Below are 22,317 nucleotides of genomic sequence, written 5' to 3'. Positions count from 1 at the left end.
TGTGGTTAATGAGGCAAGATTGGATTATATCAAGGAGGATTAGGGTGGGATGTAACACCCTTGCTCAGGTTGAATCCCTGATCCAATGTAAGGGAGTTTCCCTGGGGTATGGCCTATACCACCTTTTATCTTACAAGAGATAAAAGGAAAAGGAAGTGAGAGAGAATGGGGACCTCATGCCACCAAGAAAGCAGCACATGGAGCAGAGAGCATCCTTTGGGCCCAGGATTGCTGCGCAGAGTAGCTCCTAGTCCAGGGGAAGATTGATGACAAGGACCTTGCTCCAGAGCCAACAGAGAAAGCCTTCCACTAGAGCTGATGCCCTGAATTTGGACTTCTAGCCTACTAGACTGTGAGGGAATAAATTTCTGTTAAAGCCATCCACTTGTGGTATTTCTGTTACAACAGCACTAGATGACTGAGACAAGTTCTGTAGTTTTTATTGTGCACCTTTGTAACACAGTGATTTCTAGGAAAACACAGGTCACATTGTCACAGAAGTAACAATTTTTTAAACAAGTAAACTATAAAATAAAGAAGATAATTTCAGGTAACAGTAAGTGCTTTGAAAAATTTAAATTAGAGAATGTGGTTAAGAGTGAGGAGGCATGACTTTGGAAGGTTGGCCTTAGATACCTCTCTGAGAAGGGCCTATGTGAACTGACACTTGAGTGACAAGTAGGAGCCAACCGTGCAAAGATCTGGGGTAAGGGCATTCCAGGTGGTGAGGTGGCTGAGGCAGGAGGGGTGTGCAAGCCCCAAAGCAGAAACAGGGTTGTAGTGCTAGTGGAAGGAAGGGAGCCTGAGAGGCAGGAGTATAGCTGGGCTCCCAACCACAGAGGCATGGCAGAACAGCGAAAGGAATTAGAACCCTAAGTGTGGAAGGAAGCCATGGGAGAATTTTCACAATTGAAAGAACCCACTCAATATTTAGATGAATTCCCAAGGTCCCTGGAGTTTACATTTCTGACCTAAGGTCACACTTCCAGCCAGTTTCAGAGCCTGGCTGAATCCAGGTCCCATGTCTTTTTGTGTGGGAGTAGACATCTGTATACAGCAAATCTAGATGATTCCTTCATTTGAACTCTTAGGAAGAGGATATTGATGGGAAAATCTTCCCAGATTGTCCAAAAATGGATCTGGATCCCCTAATTGCCTCCTCAAGCATGAAGATATCGGGAAGAAGTCCAGTTTAAGCAGGCTCTGTCCTGTGTCCTGTTTCATTCCATTGGTGAAAGGAAAATACACCAGACAAAATGCCAACCAAGGCTTCATAGAAGTAGCAAGATTTGTAAGGCAGCCAGCTTTGCTTAGAGCAACTGCTAGCACCCAGACCTACGAGCCTGAGAAGGGCTTTTAAGAAATGTAATGATGCCGTCAGTGGATGTCGGGATTGTTCTCTGCTCTCCCTCTGACAGAAAACACAAGACATGAGAATTTCTTGACAGTAGAATACAAGGCCCAGCAATGAGTAACTGAAAGAAGCTGTGGTATTTCTCTTAGATGGATTGACACTTGGTTTTTATCAAAGCCAGTCAGAAGACAAAAGAATAAATTTAACCTGACAGTAGGCTAAATGCCACAGGGTAAATGCCTTGGCAAAAAGCAGATCTAGGGTTTGCTCTACGCTAAGCAGAAGAGGCGGCTGCCTCTAGGGTGTGACATGAAGAGCCAGTTCGGGTGTGAGGAGCCTGGAGTCGGAGTCCTCTGTATGTAGCAGCCCCCTCAGCCGCGAGCTCACCCCGCCCTGCCTCAGTTGGCCAGTCTGGAATCGTTTCCTCTGGAAGACTGGGGAGGGGAAGGGTGAATGACGAGGTGCCTGTAACCCTCAGACTAAGCTTTGAAGCTTTACTGGCCAAGTCCCTACCCCAGCCTGTCCACTTCTCGAGGGCAGGGCAAGGTGCCCATGGAATTCTACTCCCAACACCAGGCTTGTTCTCCACATCCCATCGCACATCCGCTTAGCTCAGCATCTGGTGTGCAGACACTGCTGTACCTTTATCTTTTTCAAAACTATACCATTCACTGGGGCGTTGCCACGCCCTCCACTCCCACATGGCTCCAGGAGGCAGGGCAAGTTGCCATTCGTAAATTCATTCATTCAGTCAGCATATGTTTATTGAGTATCTAATCTGAGCTACCCCGGTTCTAAACCCAAACCAATCCCATTGTTGTCAAGCCAATTCCAACTCATAGTGACCTTGTAGGACAGGGTAGAACTGCCCCATAGGGCTTCCAAGGCTGTGATCTTTACTGACACCTACCGCCACATCTTTCTCCTGAGGAGTGGCTGGTGCGTTCAAACCACTGACCTTTCAGTTAGCAGCTGAGCACTTAACCACTGAACCACCAGGCTCCTCAGCAGGGTTCTAGGTACCAGTTTATCTATGAACCAGACAGACACAAGTCCGGCTCTTCTGGACCTCCTTGCAGAGGGCATATCCTTTTGGCAGTGTATACCATAGGCTGATGCTAGGCCACCTCCTCAGACCCAGCTGTGATTCTCATTAAAAATACAAATTCAGGATCCACTCCAGACTTACGGAAGAAACGAAGTTTCCAGAGATGAAGCCTTGGAATCTGCACTTTTTGAAGCTCCCCTAGTGATTCTTATATAAACCAAAATTTAAGTACCACTGCTCTATATAGGGTGGCTATGGCCACTGCTCTATAGGGTGGCTATGGGTCGGAATCAACTCGGCAGCAACAGATTTTTTGATTTGGCCCTAGGAGAGGAGCCCAATGGCGCAGTAAGATCTCAGCTGGTAACCAAAAGGTTGGTGGTTTGATTCCACCAGCTATTCCTTGGAAACCTGTGGGGTAGTTCGACTCTGTCTTGTAGGGTCGCTATGAGTCAGAGTCAACTCGATGGCAACGAGTTTGGTTTTTTTTTAAAGAAATGGGTATTTGTATTCCAAGACACTTTTCCAAGATAGCATGCCAGTCGTCTCGGAAAAGTGGAGCCAGGAAGCTGTGACAGCATTATGGCCTTGTGTACCCAGCTGGGAAGGAGGAGGAAAAGGAGGCAGAGAGGGTCAGGGGACAAAAAGGTGGCACGTAAGGCCGAGCTCTCCTCCTTTACAGTTTTGCAGGCGGCCGGATTGGCTTCAGTTGGTTTCTGTTTAGGACAGAGGATCCCACGTGGATTCTGACTCACAGGAGGGACGAGGAGCAGATACCATCTCCCCTCCTCCTTTTCAGCTGTGCTTTTCCGCAGCTACCTTAGGGCCCCACCCTTCTGCCTTGCCTCCCAGGTATGTATGTCTGTGCTCATCCACTCACACATCACTGTCACACACCCTTGCCCTAGGCCCCCTGCACTGGTCTGTAAGCTTCTCTAGGGCAGGGCGGGATCCAGTTGTGATTCATTTTTGCCCAGTAGCACTTGCATGCAGGATAAATATTTGTCAGAGAACATATGAATACAGAATGAACCATGGAAATCTGCCTGATTTACTCAGCCCCTGGCATAGCGTCCTATGCAAATCGCCATTTAATACTGGTTTTGATGATCTTGGGATGATAAAGAAGCCCTGCAGGGTGGCTGCGGATAAAGCCCTTTATTGCTGGGATCGTTTGTTGTAACCTGCCTCACATCATTCAAAGAACTACGCAGGTATAAATAATAAATCCGTGAGTGGATAAAGCCTGAATCCCCGGGGCCTCTCCAGACTTTATCATCTCCTCCCATAGCCCCAGGGCAAGTAGCCTCCTGGGCATGGAGGAGGAGGAGAATCTTTGCCTTCATTCATTTATTCATTCAACAAATAAGGTTTGAAAGCCTGACCATGCTTCTCTGAAGTGACTTCTAGAGGACTCTTTAAGGCTGTGATTCTTGATTCTGCTCAGAAATGTTGGCAGTATTGATAAAACAATATTGATACAGTCCCACAAGCCCAGAGAGTTAGTGAATTGATGGAGGCAGCAGGTCTCCGTCTTCTCTGTCTATCTTGATACACCAGCACCTGGTGAAATTGCTTTAAGGCTTTGTTTGGCATCTGTTTATGTCAAGTCAGATCTTCTCCCAACACCCAAATGAAACCTGATGTGACTTCACATAATGTGGGAGACGGGTCACCTTGTAGCAAACCCTGAACAAAGGTCTGACTCGATTTTTAAACACATTAAAATGGGAATTATTTATGATCAGATTTACCTTTTTTTTTTTTACATTTTGCTGTGGGTTATAGTGAAATTATGCCACTTGATTAAAATAGGCAATCAATGTCTGCCTGTCAGAGATGTCTTAACTTGCTATATATACTTTTGGTAAATATCACATTGTTTTAATGTGTAAATCGGATTTGTCAGGTCTGATTCATTTAAATGGCTCACACGCCCCAAATTCTCTCTGACAGCCCCAGTGCAGGAGCCTGTCTTCATCTAGAAAAGGTGGTATTGCCTGGGGCTTATTGCCGGCTTAATAGAGACAGGACAGCTGTGTAGCAAGAAAGAAGAGGAAGACAGACCACCTCTCCCACTAACAGGTTTCTGCAAGCATCCAACACCTCACTCATGCAGAATCTTCTCACAGAAACTGGGAGAGGGCTGGCTGGGGTAGGGGACACATCAAAAATATGCTATTTATGTCAACCGTACCATAACAATAGCCAGTAACAGTAGCAAAAATGTATTCATCAGTTACCATGTGCTATGTACTGTGCTAAGTAATTTATCAAAAAAATGCATTATCCAATCCAGTCTGTAAGATAAGTACTATTTTATATACACGGAAGCTCAAGTGGAGAAAAGTCTAGAACTTGCCCAGGATCTACCTGGCGCCAACCTGCAACTCTAACCACTGGGCTGACAACCTCTCTACATGTGGTTACTACCACTAACTGGCTCCTTGAAGCAGGGACATGCCAAGGGAGACCCTCTCTTGCAGGAGTGCACCCACCTAAGACCTCTGGTTTCCCCAAATGCTGCAATACTCACTTCAGTATTTATTTAGACATTGCTTTTAATGTTGATTGATTACGAAAACGACAGAAGGTGCCTTTTGAAAATGAATTTCATAGCTATTTATCGTGGTCTCTTCAGATGCGTTTGTGATGTACCCTTTAGCGTACAGCCAATACTTAGCAGCCAGAAGAATTCAAGGACCACTTACAAAAAACATCAGGGGTCCATGGCTCATGGGTTGAGCTCCCCGGCACTCCAATTTAGAAGACACAGCAAGGATGTTTAGAGGCCGGGGTCCCGGTTCGTGTCCTCTTTCCACCTTCGCGCAGCTCTGGTCAGAGAAAGCAGTTATCCTCGGGGAGCCTTAATTTACTCGTTTTTACAGAATGACATGTTGCCTGCCTCACAGATTGCCTGGGAGGACCAAGCAGGGTCAGCTCTGGAAAGTGAGTTGTTCGCTGTAAAGTGTTACACAAATGCAAATAAATACAAGGGGTCACATGCGCCAACTGCTCATATATCCAACCTTTGTGTATACAAGATTTTACTTTGGTAAAACCCTTTTAAACCAACACTATTTTAAAATGAAGTTCTTGTGAGCAAATTCTCCCCTGTGCCCTGGCAGCTGGCTTACAGTAACAGGGCTTTGCTGATCGGATTTAAATACATTTTATTCAAGGAAAGATCCTGTACTACAGACGCGTTCACAGCACCCCCCACCCCCCAACCCTGTAGACGGCAATCTGGAAGGAAAACTCTGCTTTGCTACTTGATTTGTGCTAGAACGGTATTTAAACGCAGGGCGAGATTTTCAAAAAGAAATCCGACAGGTTTTTTGTGAGACCTGCCTGTGTCTTGTTCCCCAAGGTGCTTCCAGTGGGCCGGGAAACCTGCCAGAGGGGTAGGTGAGAGGCTGACGTCTCCAAGGGGCCTGGGTTTGAGGAGAAGGAAGGTTAGTGCAGAGAGTGATGGCACTGTAGGAGAGACAGACGGGAGAAGGGGCTTCAGCATTGCTGGGTGGGAGATGTGGGCTGCAGGAAGGAAACCGACATGGAAGAAGGCTATTTGACTGGAGAGTGGAGAAGGGCCTGGAAGAAAAAGCTTCCCCATCTCAGCCTTGAAGCCCCTGGGTGTTGCAAATGGTTAAGCACTCGGCTGCTAACGCAGTGGCTGGAGGCTCTTCCCAGGCTTCTCAGAAGAAAGGCCTGGCGGCCTGGCGGGGGCCGGCGGCCTGGCGGGGGCCGGCGGTCTGGCGGGGCCTGGGGGCCTGGCGGGGGCCGGCGGTCTGGCGGGGGCCGGCGGCCTGGCGGGGGCCGGCGGCCTGGCGGGGGCCTGGCGGCCTGGCGGGGGCCTGGCGGCCTGGCGGGGGCCGGCGGTCTGGCGGGGGCCTGGCGGCCTGGCGGGGGCCGGCGGTCTGGCGGGGCCTGGGGGCCTGGCGGGGGCCGGCGGTCTGGCGGGGGCCTGGCGGCCTGGCGGGGCCTGGGGGCCTGGCGGGGGCCGGCGGTCTGGCGGGGGCCTGGCGGCCTGGCGGGGCCTGGGGGCCTGGCGGGGGCCGGCGGTCTGGCGGGGCCTGGGGGCCTGGCGGGGGCCGGCGGCCTGGCGGGGGCCTGGCGGCCTGGCGGGGGCCGGCGGTCTGGCGGGGCCTGGGGGCCTGGCGGGGGCCGGCGGCCTGGCAGGGGCCTGGCGGCCTGGCGGGGGCCGGCGGTCTGGCGGGGCCTGGGGGCCTGGCGGGGGCCGGCGGTCTGGCGGGGGCCGGCGGCCTGGCGGGGCCTGGCGGCCTGGCGGGGGCGGCGGCCTGGCGGGGCCTGGGGGCCTGGCGGGGGCCGGCGGCCTGGCGGGGGCCTGGCGGCCTGGCGGGGGCTGGTGGGGGCTGGTGGTCTACTTCTGGAAACTCAGCCACTGAAGACCCTGCGGAGCACAGTTCTACCCTGACACACGTGGGGTCTCCAGGAGGTGGGATCGGCTCCACGGCAGCCGGTTACGTCTCTGCCCCGGCCCACCAGTCGCGGGCTGTGTCCCTTGAAACTCTCGCCTCACCTCCACCTCTTCCACCCTAACGTTCCCATGTCTCTTCTTTTCTCTCCTCGCCTTACTTCTTACACCTTGAAGGCCTAAACTAGTCCCTGCTGACAGTGTTACAGACCTCTCTAAAAAGCACCATTTATTGGAAGATAAGGAAACCTTAAACCTAAACATATCTTCTACAAAACTGCTGGTTTTATATTGAAAGCTTCACACTTTGTTCAGGTACAGAGAAGGAGGAAGTGGTGGCTCAGAGGTAGGATTCTCCTCATGAGAAGACCCAGGTTCAATTCCCACCTCATGCACAGTCACCACCCGTCTCTTAGTGGTTTGTGCGTTGTGATGCTGAACAGGTGTCATCAGAGCTTCCAGACTACAATGGGCTAGGAAGAAAGGCTTGGCGATCTACTTCTAAAAATCAGCCAGTGAAAACCCTCTGGATCACAGTGGCACAATCTGCAGCCCATCGTCCAGACGGTGAAGGACTGGGCAGTGCTTTGTTCAGTCGTGCTTGGGGTCTTGCGAGTCAGAGGGAAATGAAAGCAGCTAACAACAGCAATAACATAGCAGAGGAGAAAAACATGTATACCGTATGATATAAAAAATAAAACAAAAATAAAAATCTGCCTTCACTGCTTAGGAGGCAGGGTTGGCAAGCTTTCTCTGTAAAGGCTTTGTCGATCATACGGCCTCTGTCTCGATTACTCTTCTCTGTCATTGTAGATAATCGTAGACAATGCGAGTGTGGCTGTTTTCCAATAAAACTTTATTTATAAAAATAGGCGGTGGCCCGAAATTTGCTCTGAGGCAGTAGGAACTTCTTTTTTCACTATTTAATGAGGTGCCTCTTTCCCATCTTGGTGAATGGTAAGATGCCTGAGCCCCTTCCCCCTTCTCTGTTTACACTGACAAGTGAGTTCGTTGCTCCAGCTAAATGAGAGTTGAGCTGGCAACACTGATTTACGTGGACACGTGTTCCCTCCGAAAGGTGGCTGGGAGGTCGCATGTGTGCCCGTATCTCCATAGGAAGCACTGCAGACAGATAGCTAGATGCCTAATTAATGAAGAAAGTCCCCTGCCATCTTTGAAAACACTGAGCTGAAGGGTCTCTTCTCTCTGGCTCCTGCCCCATGCACAATCCCAGGTCTGTGGTGGGAGTCAGTCTGGCTGAAGGGTTCCCAAAGGACTGCAACCATGACCCCAATTAAGTCTCTCTTCTCCCTGTCAAGGTTTCCTTCATCCTCCCCTTCATCTGCAGGAGCATCTGGGGCCCGAGCGTCTCCTCTCAGAAGCAAGTGAGGCTTACCTTTCCTAGAGGGCATCGCCTTTCCAGAAAGGAGCAGCTAAGTCAAATGAAACTCCAGTGGGGCTGGCTGCCTAAGGAGCACCCTTTGCCCGTTCTCTTTTCTGCCCCCGGGTTTCAGAGAGTAGTCTGCTCCCTCCTATGACTTCGGGGGAGTTAATGCTTGGTATCATCCTTTCAACCGCCCCCTCCTGCTCTTCTTCTCTTTTGTAAGCCAAGCTCCTTGACTCAGTACAAACAGAGTCGTTACTTGTGGAGAAGCTTTGAGTTAGCACAAGAACTGCACGTATCTGAAACCACAAATCACGAATCTAAGACTGCCGAGAGCCTCCCTTGCAGACTTTTGCAATTGGAGTATGAAGGCCAGCCATCTGGATGTTGTCTGAACGGCTGGACTCCATTGTGTGTTCTCTCTGTGAAGGAAGAAAGTAAGATCGTTGGAAGATGTTAGGGTGGGAGTAGGGCTTTAGAAGACAGTTACGCTCAGACATGACCAGTATTTTCTAGAGGATTTGATTTTCCTATTCTCCTTGTAATAAGCCAAATGACAGAGAAGTTTGTCAGTCATGAATTAAAAGCTTAAAAGTGGTTCTCACTGGAGCAGGGGTGAGGGGTGATTCCCCCCTCCCCCCAAGAGACGTTTGGCAATGTCAGGAGAAAGTTTTGGTTGTCTCTAATGGGGAGGAAGGGTGCTAATGACATTTAGTGGGTAGAGGCCATAAATACTAATAAATACCCTACAGTGCATGACACAGCCCCCACAATTGGCTGGCCCCAAATGTCAGCAATACCAAGGTGAAAAGCCTTGAAGTAAAGGATCTCTCGTTCACCTGTGTGTCAGTGGAGTCTTGTGTGTTGCTATGACGCTGAGCAGACTAAGATGGACTAAGAAAAGCCTGGTGAGGTACTTCCAAAAATTAGCCAGTGAAAAGCCTATGGATCACAGTGGTCTGATCCCCATCTGATCGTGGGGATGGCTCAGGACCCGGCAGCATGTTGTTACTGTGTGCATGGGCTCACCATGGGTTGGAGCCTGTGGCAGCTAATAACAACAACAACTTGTTAGGAATAACCCTGCCCTGTCTGTGGTTAATCATGGGTAACCTCCAGCACCCCCACCCTGGGTGTCCTCCAAAACCAAAAACCATACTCATTGCTGTCAAGCAGATTCTGACTCATGGAGACTCCATGTGGTATAGAGTAGAACTGAGCTCCGTAGGGTTTTCTTGGGCTATAATCTTTACAGAAGCAGATCGCCAGGCTTTTCTTCCATGGCTCTGCTGGGTGGGTTGAACTGTCAACCTTTAGGTTAGCAGTCGAGTACAAACCATTCACATGCGGCTGCTGGAAAGGGTAAATGGATGGACAGCACTTTCACAGCTCCTGCTCCTGTGCTGAGCTGTGTGTTCCTCTTTAATGAGTTTCATCCCTATCTGTGGAGCCCTGTCTTGGTCAAAGACCCTGTCCCCTTGTGCCTCTGGCTCCACTACCTAAGGTAGGAGACACACAAGAAAAGACTGCACTAAATGTTTTGTTAACAGTTGTAGGTGAGGGTGCATGTCTCTACCAGCTACTCTGTGTGGTAGAGGAGAAGGTGAGGTGGAGGGTAGACTGGCTTTCATGGTCTGACATATCCTCCTGATCCTACTCAGCCCCTGGGATCCTGAACATGGGCTCTGCCCTGGACTCTGGAGAGAAAGCAAGTGCTCACAATCTCAGCTGTCCTTTCCTTAGCCTGTTGAGCTGTGAGTTCCTTAGCTGTAGTTTTGATTCCCCTTTTAATCCAACAAGATCACTTTCCATCTTTAAGAGATTCTTCAAGTATCTGGTCTGCTGATACCATTCTTTGTTTTTCAGATACTTGATGAATTTATTCTTACATATTTCTTTGGCTATTTCAGTGGAATTTAGGGAGGAATGGAGGTAAATGCATAGGCCCAGTCAGCCTCCTAGGACAGATACTCTGTTCATTGAACTTAACACCCAGGAGGTCACTGGTGACCTTGAAATAGCAATGCCAGTAGGGTGTGTGTGCAGAAAGAAGGCAGATTGCAGTAGGCTGAGAAGGTTCTAGGAAAGAAAGGTTACCCATTGCTGTGGGACAAACTACCCTGAAACTTAGTGACTTCAACCACCATTTATTATTATCTGTCACAGGTTTGTAGGTTGGCTGGGCTCTGCTGGGTGGTTCTAGATTAGGGCCTCTAATCAGATCTTGACCGGGGCTGGAATCTTCTTAAGGCTCTATTGGGCTGAATGTCTAAGAGGGCTTCTTCACTCACATGTGAAGTGCCTCTGAGAGAAACTGCTAGGGTCTGGGCCTCATTCTGTGTCTCCCACAGCCTCTCCACACAGACAGCTTGGGTTTCCTCACAGTGCAGTAATCTCAGGTTAGTTAGGCATTTTACATGGTGGCTAGCTTTCCCCAGAGTGAATGTTCCAGAAGACCCAGGTGGAAGATGAAAGGCTTCTTATGACCTAAACTTAGAAGTCACACAATGTCACTTTGTGCATTCTTTTGGTCAAAAAGTAAGTCATAGGGTCAGCCCAGATTCAAGGGGAGGGAACTACACAAGGATAGGAATAACAGGAGCAGTGTTTCATTGTAGGGCCGTTTTTGAAGATTGCCAACACAAGGGTTAGAAGTAGTTCTTTAAAGAAGTTTATTTTCCAAGGAGTGGAAAGGTTAATGAGAAGTTTTCATTTGTGTTTTGGTCTGAGATATTGATGGGAATCATGTACAAAAAACTGGAAAATATAGGAGAGGTTTGCTAATACGCAGGAAAGGAGCTAAGAGAGGATAGGATTCAAAATTAGAGAGTTTTGCTTTAGATGGTAGGGAAAACACCTTCATTGTATCAGGAGAGAAGCACGCAAGGATGGTTGGAGATACAGCAAATATGTGAATGAAGAATAGGGCACAGTGGTGAGTACAAAAGTTTCAAGATGTTGAGAGAGTTCCTGTGTATAGGTCTCTAACGTTTCTATGTCTAAAGAAGCGAAAGTATTTGCAACACTGATAAGAAGTGTAGAAGGAGAGAGGGCTTGGGGAATGTGAAATTTTAATATAAACACTGGAGAATGGACAAGAGAGCTGACTTCTGTAAATGTACACCAAAAGACCCCAACATCTGTCAGTATCAAATAATTAATGTGGGGGGAAATACATGGGAGGGAGCATGAAATCTAGAAAGAGTAGCTGCTCGTTCACACTGCTGGTGGCGTTCTTCATGACATTTTCTGCTTTCTCCAGCCCTAAGTCTCCAGCAATCACTGAACTAGATGTTATTTCTGAAATCAAGGTAATAGAAGCTGGGAGAATATGATCATTGTTTCATAAGTACATCTCATTAAAAATCAATGTCTTTACATTTGGTAGACCACAATAGAAGGGTTAGTAGGAAAAGAAAAATGTTCTGAAATAGAGGTCAAGCATCTCATCCAAACACATTAGAGAACAGCTTACTCTGTCATTGTGAACCCATCCTCCCACGGCCCCCTTTACTGCATCCAACTGTACCTGGGTGGTTGGAACACACACGATCTGAGCTGTGAGTTTCCTCTGACTCAGACAGCACAGATTAATTGTATCTCATCATAGAATTTTAGTCATGGTTGGGTCATTTTGCTGATTGACTTGCTGGGTGTGGGTGAGAGGCAGATCCATTTTCCCCATTGTTCATTTCAGTTATGTTAAGTGTGGCCATTTCTGTCAATGATCATGGAGTGAGTTTTTGTGATTAGGCATTTAACCGTATGGTAATTTCAAGCTAAATAGAGTGTTTACAACAAAACCCTTGGTTAGAAGACAGAGGCTTATGTCAAATTACATCCTATGAAAATTACGTAAATAAAAACTTGCATCTAGGAGGGCCCTTCGTGAAAATTATGAAACGATGGTGGAATTTTTCATTGGCATTGTACAGTAACTCCATAAGGGACAAATTGTAACTGTAGTCTGTGATATTATACTTTATATCATACAATTATTCCTCATAACTGCATATACATCACTTGGTTCATTAGGAAATGTAACAATGTTGGCAGTCACAATAATTGTTTTCCTTATCATATTCTTGACAAAGTATCATAATGAATATGAACTTCCAGAATGTATTCACTGATGGAATAGACTCAGCTAGGTGTTGGTTCATACAGTACAGATCATAAAACCATTGGCTTGCCCTTTTCCTCTTCCTGAGAGCCATAGCAGTACCAGTCTACCAAGAGTCCTGGATCCCAGGTTGGTCTAGAATTTCAGGAGCATTCATTGCTCTTTGCCTCAGGATTAGTCAAGGAAAGATCTGTGCCCTCTAGCCAAATAGGGAATTACATGAAAAATTCTGAACATCAGGATCTTAGCTTAAGCCTTTGTGTTTGAACAATTGCCTGGAAAGATGTTTATTATTATTTATTTTTTAAATAAGGAGATGAAAAGCTTAAAACACTAGGACATTCTCCCTTCCAAAAACTTTAAGAAAAAGATTTCAGAATGAAGTAGCATCATAGTCAACTATGCCTGAGGAAATTTAAATTCATCTGTGAGTAGACGACATAATTCACCATCTCCTTCTCAGCAAGAGGGCCAGGTGCCGTTAAGACCTACAAACTCTGAAGGATAACATTTGTTTCTCTATAGAGCTGAAAGAAGCCCTGGTTGCACAGTGGTTAAGTGCTCAGCTGCTAACCGAAAGGTCAATGGTTCGAACCCACCAGCCACTCCATGGGAGAAGGATGTCTCAGTCTGCTTCTGTAAAGACTGCAGCCTTGGAAACTCTATGTGAGAGTTCTATTGTGTCCTGTGGGGTCACTATGAGTTGGAACCGACTCGACAGCAACAGGTTTGGTTTGGTGAAATCACTATTACAGAGCTCATCTTGGCCAATTCCTCTAGGTGAGAGTAGAAAATTCACTTCTTTTGCCTTGGTCCCAGGTTTTTATTCGCTTCTTTGCTATTCTTCTCCTTCTTCTTTTGCTCCTTGAAGACCACTACCCACTCTGAAAGTAATTTTCCATTTCTGAATTTACCACTTGTCATCCAGTCGACTCCCGACTCAACCCCATATTTGTTGGAGTAGAACTGTCCTCCAAAAGATTTTCAATGGCTGATTTTTTACAAGTAGATGTCCACACTTTTCTGCCAAGGTGCCTTCTGGGTGGGCTCGAACCTCCAACCTTTTTGTTAGCAGCCAAGGACGTTAGCACAAAGGGACCTTTTTCTGAAGTTATCGTAAGCAAAATGTGACTAACGATTAAGATATTTTCATCTGTGCTTCTCAGAGACCCACAAGTAAATTGTAAGTAGGTGGTTTATTACAATCATTATCTCCTTGAGAGAATTTACAGAAATAATGTATTCATTCATGTTTTAAATCAACCATTGTTGGGTATCCATCAGGTATTGACACTGTTCTAGACCCTATGCTTTAGGATATGAACTCCCCAGCACAAACTAAGTATTTAATGTTTATCAAATAGATAGTTGTGCCAGCTTCCAGAAAGCTTCTGGTCAAATGAAGGAGGTAGACTTGTACCCAGGAAATTATAATACAGTTTGGTGAGTATTCTAGAATAGGTGGGAATAGCTGTAATGGGAACACAAGGAAGTAAGTAACCAAGGAAGTTGTGAAAGGCTCACAGAAGTGATATTTAGGTTAGATTTTGAAAGGTGAGTAGGGGTGTATCAGGTGAAAAAGATGATTAGGAGAAGTGTGTCTGAGTGTGTGTGTGTGTGTGCGTGTGTGTGCATGCACGCGTGTAGGAGTATGAACACAGCATTCCAAATAAAGGCTGAAGCAAAATGGTGTGTTCTGGAAACAGTGTTAGCGTAGCTGAGATCGAGAAGATGTCGAGGTGAGGGACTGAAGGGTAATTGAAAAGGAAGATGACAGCTATTGAAGGACTATTTGACTTTCAGTGGGCACTGGCACCAGGGAATCAGATGATGGTCTAGTAGGACATAGACAGAAATCACATTAAAAAAAAAAAAAGTGAACTCCACTAGTTAGGTGGACATAGACAAGGGGAGAGGGGAGAAACCCTGGGCAGGACAAGGGAGTTGGGAGACTATCGCAGTGGTTCAAGTAGAGTTGATGAGGGGCTGAAGAAGACAGAGGAGGAGCTGTGAGATTTGGAAAAATTCCCCTAAGGAAGAGTACAGACGTTGTGGTGATAGATAACATACGGTGGTAAGCCTTTTTGGATCGTGTGCATGAGAGAAACATCTTAGGGTGGTGTAGAGCAACAAGAGAGAAGGAGCCAGGTTCCTGGATAAATCCTTGGAGCAGAGTGTGCTTCCCAGGCCTGGACCACTTACCTCTGGACAAGTGGTTCTGAAAGTTAGCATCAGGATCACCTGGAGGGCTTGGTGAGCCTCTGGTTCAGTAGGTAAAGGGCGAGGCTCAAGGAATTTGCATTTGTAACAAGTCCCCAAGTGATGTGATGCACTCCTCCAGAGAAGACACTCTGAGAGCCAGTGTAATGAGAGCCAGAGAAGTTAGCATGTTTAAGCCGCTGGTATTTTGGTCCCCATACATACAGCTGAACCTACCAAATGATCAGGAAGAGAGGAAACCTGGAAGCCGTGGTTTACTCTTCCAGGACAGAGTGGACCCAGTCTCCTCCCTCAGGAAGACAGTCCTCCCACAGTGTTATGCAGGGTCGCCTATGAGCCCGCACTATGCAGTCTCAGGCTTACTCCAGTTTGACTGAACTAACCTCCTGGAGTGCAGGTCCCACGTTCCTCAAGGTTGCCGCTGGGTGGTGGGAGAATGGCGGTGCTCCTAGATATACTGGCAGGCAGGGGTGAGGGGCTGATTCACAGGTGGTCACAGAATACTTTCTCAAAGTGTGCTACTTAGAACACCAGTTTCGCGAATTGTTAGTGGGTGTCATGTGTAAAAAAGGTTTGCTTGAGTAAGTTTTTAAAGTAAAGATGAAATAAGGCTAAACATTCTTCTGTATTTCAAGAGAACTTCTCTGAATCATAATATTGTTCACTAAGAATATCTGAAGGGGGCTACACTGTGAATACCCCACCACCACAACCCTTTGTTCTAACTCCAGAAAACCCTTTTATTTAGAAGCATCTCAAGAGGTGAGTGTTATATCAAATCCGGTCTAGGAAGTGCTGCTATGAAGAAGCTTGATTAGAAGAACCTTTAGAGTAGTGGCTCCCAAAGACCGCTTCACAGACTGATCCGTGGAAAAGATATTTGAACCCATAATGATGTGGAAAAGGACAATCTAGGATTAAGCTGAACTTTTTTCCGTTTAAGGGTTATCTTTATTTTGAAATTATGTGTTTCCTGTGATTGTGCTGTTAAAATTCTCCTTTTTAGTGAAGTAATATGGGAGATGATAATTTTCCTAATATTCTTATACATGTTTTAAATTAAAAGCTGGCATCTTTACACTAGTGTCTTCATTTTAGCATAATGTATTGTTCTGTTAGATACTTAGATATCATCTGGTCCAAACCCAACGTGCATGGCAAAGAAAGTGAGGTTCTAAAGATGATACAAAAGAAGTGAGAATAATATGTTTATTGTCATTTGTGCAAACTCTGTGTGTATTGGAATAGGCCCTTCCACACTCAAGGACTTCATGGCACCCATTTGGGCACACTGATGCCTTTCATAACATAATTACAACAGGACATTGAAAGATTTGTGCTATCACAAGCGAAACATGGAGTGTTTCATGAATCAGTGGCAAATTAGAACCAGTAGGATGCCATGTGTCCATTTTGGTATTTTTGTGCCAGGCAAATCCAAGACAGTACATAACTGATCATGATTAATTATATTTGCTTACATAGCTCTCTTTGTGGATATTTCCATCTGAACAGTGAAGGGGTAAAAATTAAGCAGACACCTGGGAATTACTCAAACTCACAGCCAAACATTTCCATTAATCTTTCAGATCACCCCCATTTATAAAATAATCCTAAAATTACTTAATCTCTTACTGGGAAAGGACCTTCACCTGAAAAAAATTAAAGGATTAGACTAAATTATTTCTGAAATAAGTCCTGCCAGCTATAAATTTTAAGGATTCTATGACTTACACAAAGTTAAGTAGTAAATGAAAAAAAAAAAAGAGGCCACGTTAATTAATCTATATTACCTCAAATTTCTCCCTTCCTCAGTGATTTATAGTTTACCAATGCGAAATAGTGCTTAAAGCAGGTCAGATACCCCTGTGGAAATTATAAAGAAAAATACTTGCGAGTAATGGACAGATGGTACTTATACATTAAAAACCGAAAACCAAACCCATTTCTGTCAAGCCAATTCATAGTGACCCTATAGAACAGAGTAGAACTGCCTCATAGGATTTTCAAGGAGCAGCTGATGGATTCAAACTGACAACCTTTTGGTTAGCAGCTGAGCTCTTAACCACTGTGCCACCAGAGCTCCACTTATATATTATAAACTATTTTTTTTAACTTAAATAGTCATTATATACTCTGAGATGGGATATTAACTTAAAACACTTTTCCACCCAAATCTTCACACTTGGCGTGGCTGAGATCACTTTTCATGGCTTCCTAAGACTGTTTTTCAAAATGTGATCTGCAGACTACCTAATCATAGTCACTTGGAAAGCTTGCTGAAAATGAAAATTCCTGGGGTCTAGCCCCCTAGACAATATTCTGTCGTGATCCATAAGATTTCCATTGACTAATTCTCAGAAGTAGATGTCAGGCCTTTCTTTCTAGTCTGTCTTAGTCCAGCAGCTCCAGTGAAACTTGTCCTCCGTGGCTGGCACTGCTAGTATTTAAAATGCAGATGGCATAGCCTCCAGCATCACAGCAACATGCAAGCCACCACAGTACGAGAAAATGGCAGACAAACTGACAGACATCATGTCTGGTAAAGCAGAGGGCCAACGAAAATGAGGAAAACCCTCAGTGAGATAGACGCAATAGCCGAAGTGATGAACTCAGACGTACCAAAGATCGTGAAGATGACACAGGACTGGGCACATTTCGTTCTGTTATACATACATAAGGTTGCCATCAGTCAGAGCCAATGCTACAACAACTAGCAACAATAGAAACCCCCTAGAAATTCAGATTTAGTACACCTGGGTCAGAGCTCAAGAATCTGTATTTTTTATGTTTCCCAACCTACTCTTTCGTACCCGAAAAACCCAGCGTACACTTACCTTTAAATATCACTTCCCCTAAAATATAAGTCATTGCACTGGAGCTTGGTATCATCAGATGCCCAAACGATACATAGCGGAAGAGTCAGGGATAATAGTAAAAGGGGGTTCATATCAACTCATTCTAGCCAGTAACAAGGAATTAGGTGGGTCTTTCTCTCACCTGTTAGCTCTTCTGAAAGGCCAACAAACTTCCTGCTTAGAGAAGCCTTTTCGTGAAATGTAGTTATAACTTCAAAGCCAACGTGAGGGGGGAAAAAGCTATAGAGGTTGGGAATTCTGGGGGGAAGTATTTGCCTTAAGATAAAGAGCCAGTAACACATACTAACTCAATACTACTTAAAACACATCCATTAGATTTTAAATAAGTAGGAGAGTTGTACCGTGCTTTCAGGTCCTGTTTTTTCTATTTTCTCCCGTTTTTGAAGTTCACTATATTCTTGAATGTTGATTTTCTTTCCCTTTTTTTAATCCAGTCCACTGCTGTGTACAAAGCACCATTTCTGCCCTGAAACTAAGGATGTTCTAGGTGAACTAATCAATCAATTTTTGCCCGTTGAGAAAGAGCACTAGAATACAAAGAATTCCAACCTTTTGATGGATTTGGTAGTTGTTTGTTAAATGCTTGTTTTTAAATGGCAAAACACCACTGAAGCAGTCCTACAGCTTAAGGAGATGGAAAGTCCCCAGGACTCAGGGAATTGTGTGGAATTTTATAAAATATTTTCTAATTCTGGAGTATGGATCAACCATAACATCACTTAATGGTAGTGATATTATTTTTAATTAAGTCTTCCTAGCCCAAGTTGGAAGAGACACCTCTTTATAATGAAAAACAAATGCTTCTGCAAAGCAAACTGGGGCACAGGTGTGGTATGAGGCTTAACTGAACCTCTAACTCAGCGATGGCTTCTGTACAACGCTATTCAAAATATCTCCCTTCAATTTTCAGACTCTCGGGCTTATGGAAGTAATGAAGTAACTGATTTATTTGTAGGATGTGTGGCTTCCAACTTGTTACTTCCAGATTCGAGCTGTCACATGACCGAATCTGTTGGTAAAGTGCGCTCTTCCAGCCTTCCTGTTCAAGTACAGAAGTTCACCAAGAGAAATGAGAGAGGATGTTGAATTGCACGAAACAGCGTATCTCCACACAAGGAAATTTTTCTCTCCTCTTTGGAGGGAGATAAAATGATGCGTGCAAGATCTGAGAATCTTCAAGTTGTCAAAGTTAAAAAAAAAAAATAAAGTTGCTGGCGAAATGGACACGAAAAGAGAGAGTGGAGGGAGAGAGTGGGCTGTCTCATTAAAAAAAAAAAATCGGGAGGGTGTAGCAAGGTGTACATGGGTTTTTGTGTGAGAAACTGGCTTGATTTGTAAACTTTCACTTAAAGCACAATAAAAATTATATAAAAAAATAAAAAGTTTCAAGACTCCAATGTCGAACCTACCACAATTTTTAACTCAGTCTGTTGGTGGATGCTTTTCCTCAGCTGAATATATTCGTGACTTAATAGTGGAACTAAATAGAGAAATTGGATTCAGGGCACATTTCTAAGTGATTCGTTAGAACCCAACTTGCTTAAAACTCTGTCACTTGAAGCAAGAGGTACATAGAATTAGGGAATGACAAGCTGATTTCTAAATGAACAGGCATAACACGGATGTGCTTAATGCAGTGTTACGGTGGCAAATGTCAGAAGAAACAGAAAATTAACCTGTTTTCTTTTCTTTTCTCAGGCTTTTGACAGACAAACCAACCTTCTCCAAGGTAAGCAACATTTTACCATTCTCCAATTGCTTGGCAAAATCCAGCATAATTTTATTGGCTTTGGATACATTTTTACTGTTTTTATATGGTGTCTCAGAGTCCTGAGTGTGATGTTGAAATGGCTCCAAGAGTTACATTTTTATTGATATCCGTGGTGAGAGGACCATACGGACATGGCTGGAGTAAGGACTGGACTAGACTCCTCATGAGACAGAGAGGAAGAGGGGAGGTCTTGTCTCTGGTTTTCTTGCTTGATTAGCCCTGTTATAAGACAGCAGACTCTTGGTCTCTGATGTTCAAAGACAGAAGGTTGCTTTGGGAGCAGCTATGGCAGGGCCTCGTACCTCTACTGAAGCCTGTTTGGGAAGAATTAAAAAGCAGAGTGCCCCTCAGGGTGCCCCCGACTCTCCAGCTCCACCGAGGTCCCCGTGCCCAGGTCCAGCAGAGCAGCATTAGCCAAAGTGGCTCAACGCTCCAGGAGCGCCTGTCAAAAACCAGCCGCCGAGGACGTGTTAATCGCATTGCAGGCTGCGGTGGGAACCACTCGCGTTTCATTAGAAAATCAGGATGCGATTGATGTGCACCATCTGCTTCGTGAATGCAGGGATAACTTTTTGAAAAGGGCACGTTTCCAACTTCTATGTTTCATATGCTGCAGAAGGAAAACCCACAAGCAGCCCTATTTTTAATGAGAACAGTGCTACAGCTAATAGGATTGGGGTGGATTTCCAGGACGTGCCGTTTCTCCTAAGCTACATGTGTTTGCAGCACGTTTGGCAGACTTGTCCTGTTTGGAGGCTGGGCCTCCACTTGACAATCTTACAAGTTCTCCATGTGTTAACTGAGAACAGAGAGAGGCACGGTTGTAGGAGAGCGGCTGGCTTCTCAGCTACTAATTACGGCTGCAGTTTATCAGAAAGACTAGTATGGGAAAATTAGTTCCTCTTATTTACTACGTTACTTTAAGAAACTATGTTTTCAGAGCGCAGAGGAGGTCAGGTTAAGCTTTACTATGTATTGTTTGCTTTTAAAAATATGTATCTTTTAGATGCAGTCACTGTTTGTAAATAATAAGCAGGAGGAAAATATCAGATTTAATATTGATATGGTATATTGAGTCCTTAAAGTATTTATTTTATGTAAACAAAAATACAGCTGTAGATTGTAGCCATCTCACTATCTAGCTGTGAAGAGAAATGGCTACGGATGAGAAAAGTTGACTTACATCAACAATTTCTTCAGCTCCCTACATGATTTTTAGAATTCTATACAGCAACAAACATAGTTTGTGAAGCAACATCGTGCTGTCCTTAACCTCTGGGTAATTGGAGACATCTTCAGCATGTATTCCACAAGTCCAGCTCACACTGATGAAGGCAGCATAATTACATTACAGGCAATCTCCTCTGAGCTAATTACAGTTGTCGCCATCAATCCAATTAAACAGGATAACCAACTCCACTGAGTCAGAGCCACGAAGCTTTCTGGCTAAATCCGATCTTCAGGATAAGGAATGTGATAGAGGAGTTGGAGAATTTTTATTTACCAAAATACTTTTATATGTGGAAAAGGAATAACAATGTTGAGAGGGAAAGTAATTGATTGAATATTTCAGTGGGCCTTTTTTTCCGACCAATTGGTATCTTTTTTCTAAGCCCAGGAATCAGTCTAGATTGTCAGCACTGTAGCTTCAGGCTCCACAAGATCCTTTTGGAAAGGTTAACATGGTTTCACAGCATCCTAATGGTCCACTCTGCCCATCTGGCATCTTGTCCTAAATCAGCCTACAATCCCATTATTCTTTCAGAGCTCTTCTCTCTTGTTCCACTTAAACATACAGTATACCATTTCCTTAAGTGCATCTGTGCCTTTGCTCTCACTGGAGAAATTTAGCTCAGTAATCCCTCCCCAGAAGCTTGCATTGGTTCTTGCCAGGTCCGTGTGGAAGGCAATGTGGAACGTCACTAAGACTTATAGGGGTGTAAAGGCAAGTGGGCAGGAGAAAGATGTGGCAGTCTGCTTCTATAAAGATTGACAGCGTTGGAAACCCTATGGGGCAGTTGTACTTTGTCCTACAGGCTCGTTATGAGTCGGGATTGAGTCGAAGGCAATGAGTTTGGTAATGGCAAGTGAAAATCATGTACTTATCAGAGACTTTACCCCTCTCTATAGGTACAGGCCAAAGTATAAGCCCTGGATAACAGGACCCAAGAACAAAAAAATGAGAAAGGGCCTGAGAGAAATTGCATATACCTTCATTGGAGGATGGAGCCCTGGTGACACAGTGGTTAAAGAGCTTGACTGCTAACCAAACAGTCAGCAGTTCAAATCCACCAGCCGCTCCTTGGAAACTCTATGGGGCAGTTTTACTCTGTCCTATAGGGTCGCTATGCCTTGGAATCAACTCAGTGGCAATGGATTTGGTTTGGTTTTGGGTCATTGGAAAATGGGCTGTGTGAAGATGCTGGTGTGTTTTTTATGGTTATTCATGTGGACGAGATATAGGAGATAAGCTTCTTAGGCAGGGGTTGGGAGGGGAGAAGTTGCTATCTAAGATCAGTGACTCAATAAGTCACCAGTTAGCATTCTCTCTCATTATTCCTCATCCAGGCTTTTCATTTCTAAAACCAGGACCTTCCACCTGTCTTGATCCTTTCCCCTTCATGTGTTTCTCCTGTTCCCCCCAGCCACCCGCGATGCTTCCTGTCACTCTCGATGCTTCTTCTCGTCTTTGTCAATGTAGATACCTCAGAACTTATATTTTTCAGGAAGCCAGTCCACAGAAGCCAGGGCAGGGGGACAAGGAGGGGGCAGATAAAAGACTAAGTATACAGACAGTGACTCCAATTTTATAGTCCACTACAAACTAGCACTGTGATCCTGAACAAGTCATCAAAGCTAGCTGAGTCCTGGTTTCCTCATTTGTAAAGTGAAGATGTAATGTCTGTCCTGCCAACCTCATTTTAACAAATATCTCAAATGAAATTGTATATGTGAAAAATGTCTTCTAGTATATAAAAATTCATATAACCTGAGGGATATGCACACACATGTTTATTATATTGTTATTAGTATGCCCTTTCACTCTGGTCAGTCCCTTCTGTTGATCTCCCAGCCCTTGCCATTTAAATGGCACTTCTTAAAA

General features: G+C 45.1%; 1 protein-coding gene across 2 annotated transcripts in view; it reads left to right on the top strand.

Moving 5' to 3' along the window:
* Positions 1 to 22,317, top strand: part of SEMA6D (semaphorin 6D) — a 770,868-nt gene that overhangs the window by 516,413 nt on the left and 232,138 nt on the right. For both annotated transcript variants that reach the window (XM_049899686.1, XM_049899685.1), the window contains one exon: positions 19,142 to 19,172. The gene's annotated coding sequence lies outside the window, so the exon portion shown is untranslated. The remainder of the gene's footprint in view (positions 1 to 19,141; positions 19,173 to 22,317) is intronic.

This window comes from Elephas maximus, chromosome 10, assembly GCF_024166365.1.
Source record: "Elephas maximus indicus isolate mEleMax1 chromosome 10, mEleMax1 primary haplotype, whole genome shotgun sequence".
NCBI classification, from domain to species: domain Eukaryota; kingdom Metazoa; phylum Chordata; class Mammalia; order Proboscidea; family Elephantidae; genus Elephas; species Elephas maximus.
Note: the sequence above shows the minus strand (reverse complement) of the source record. Positions and strands in the feature narration are given on the sequence as shown.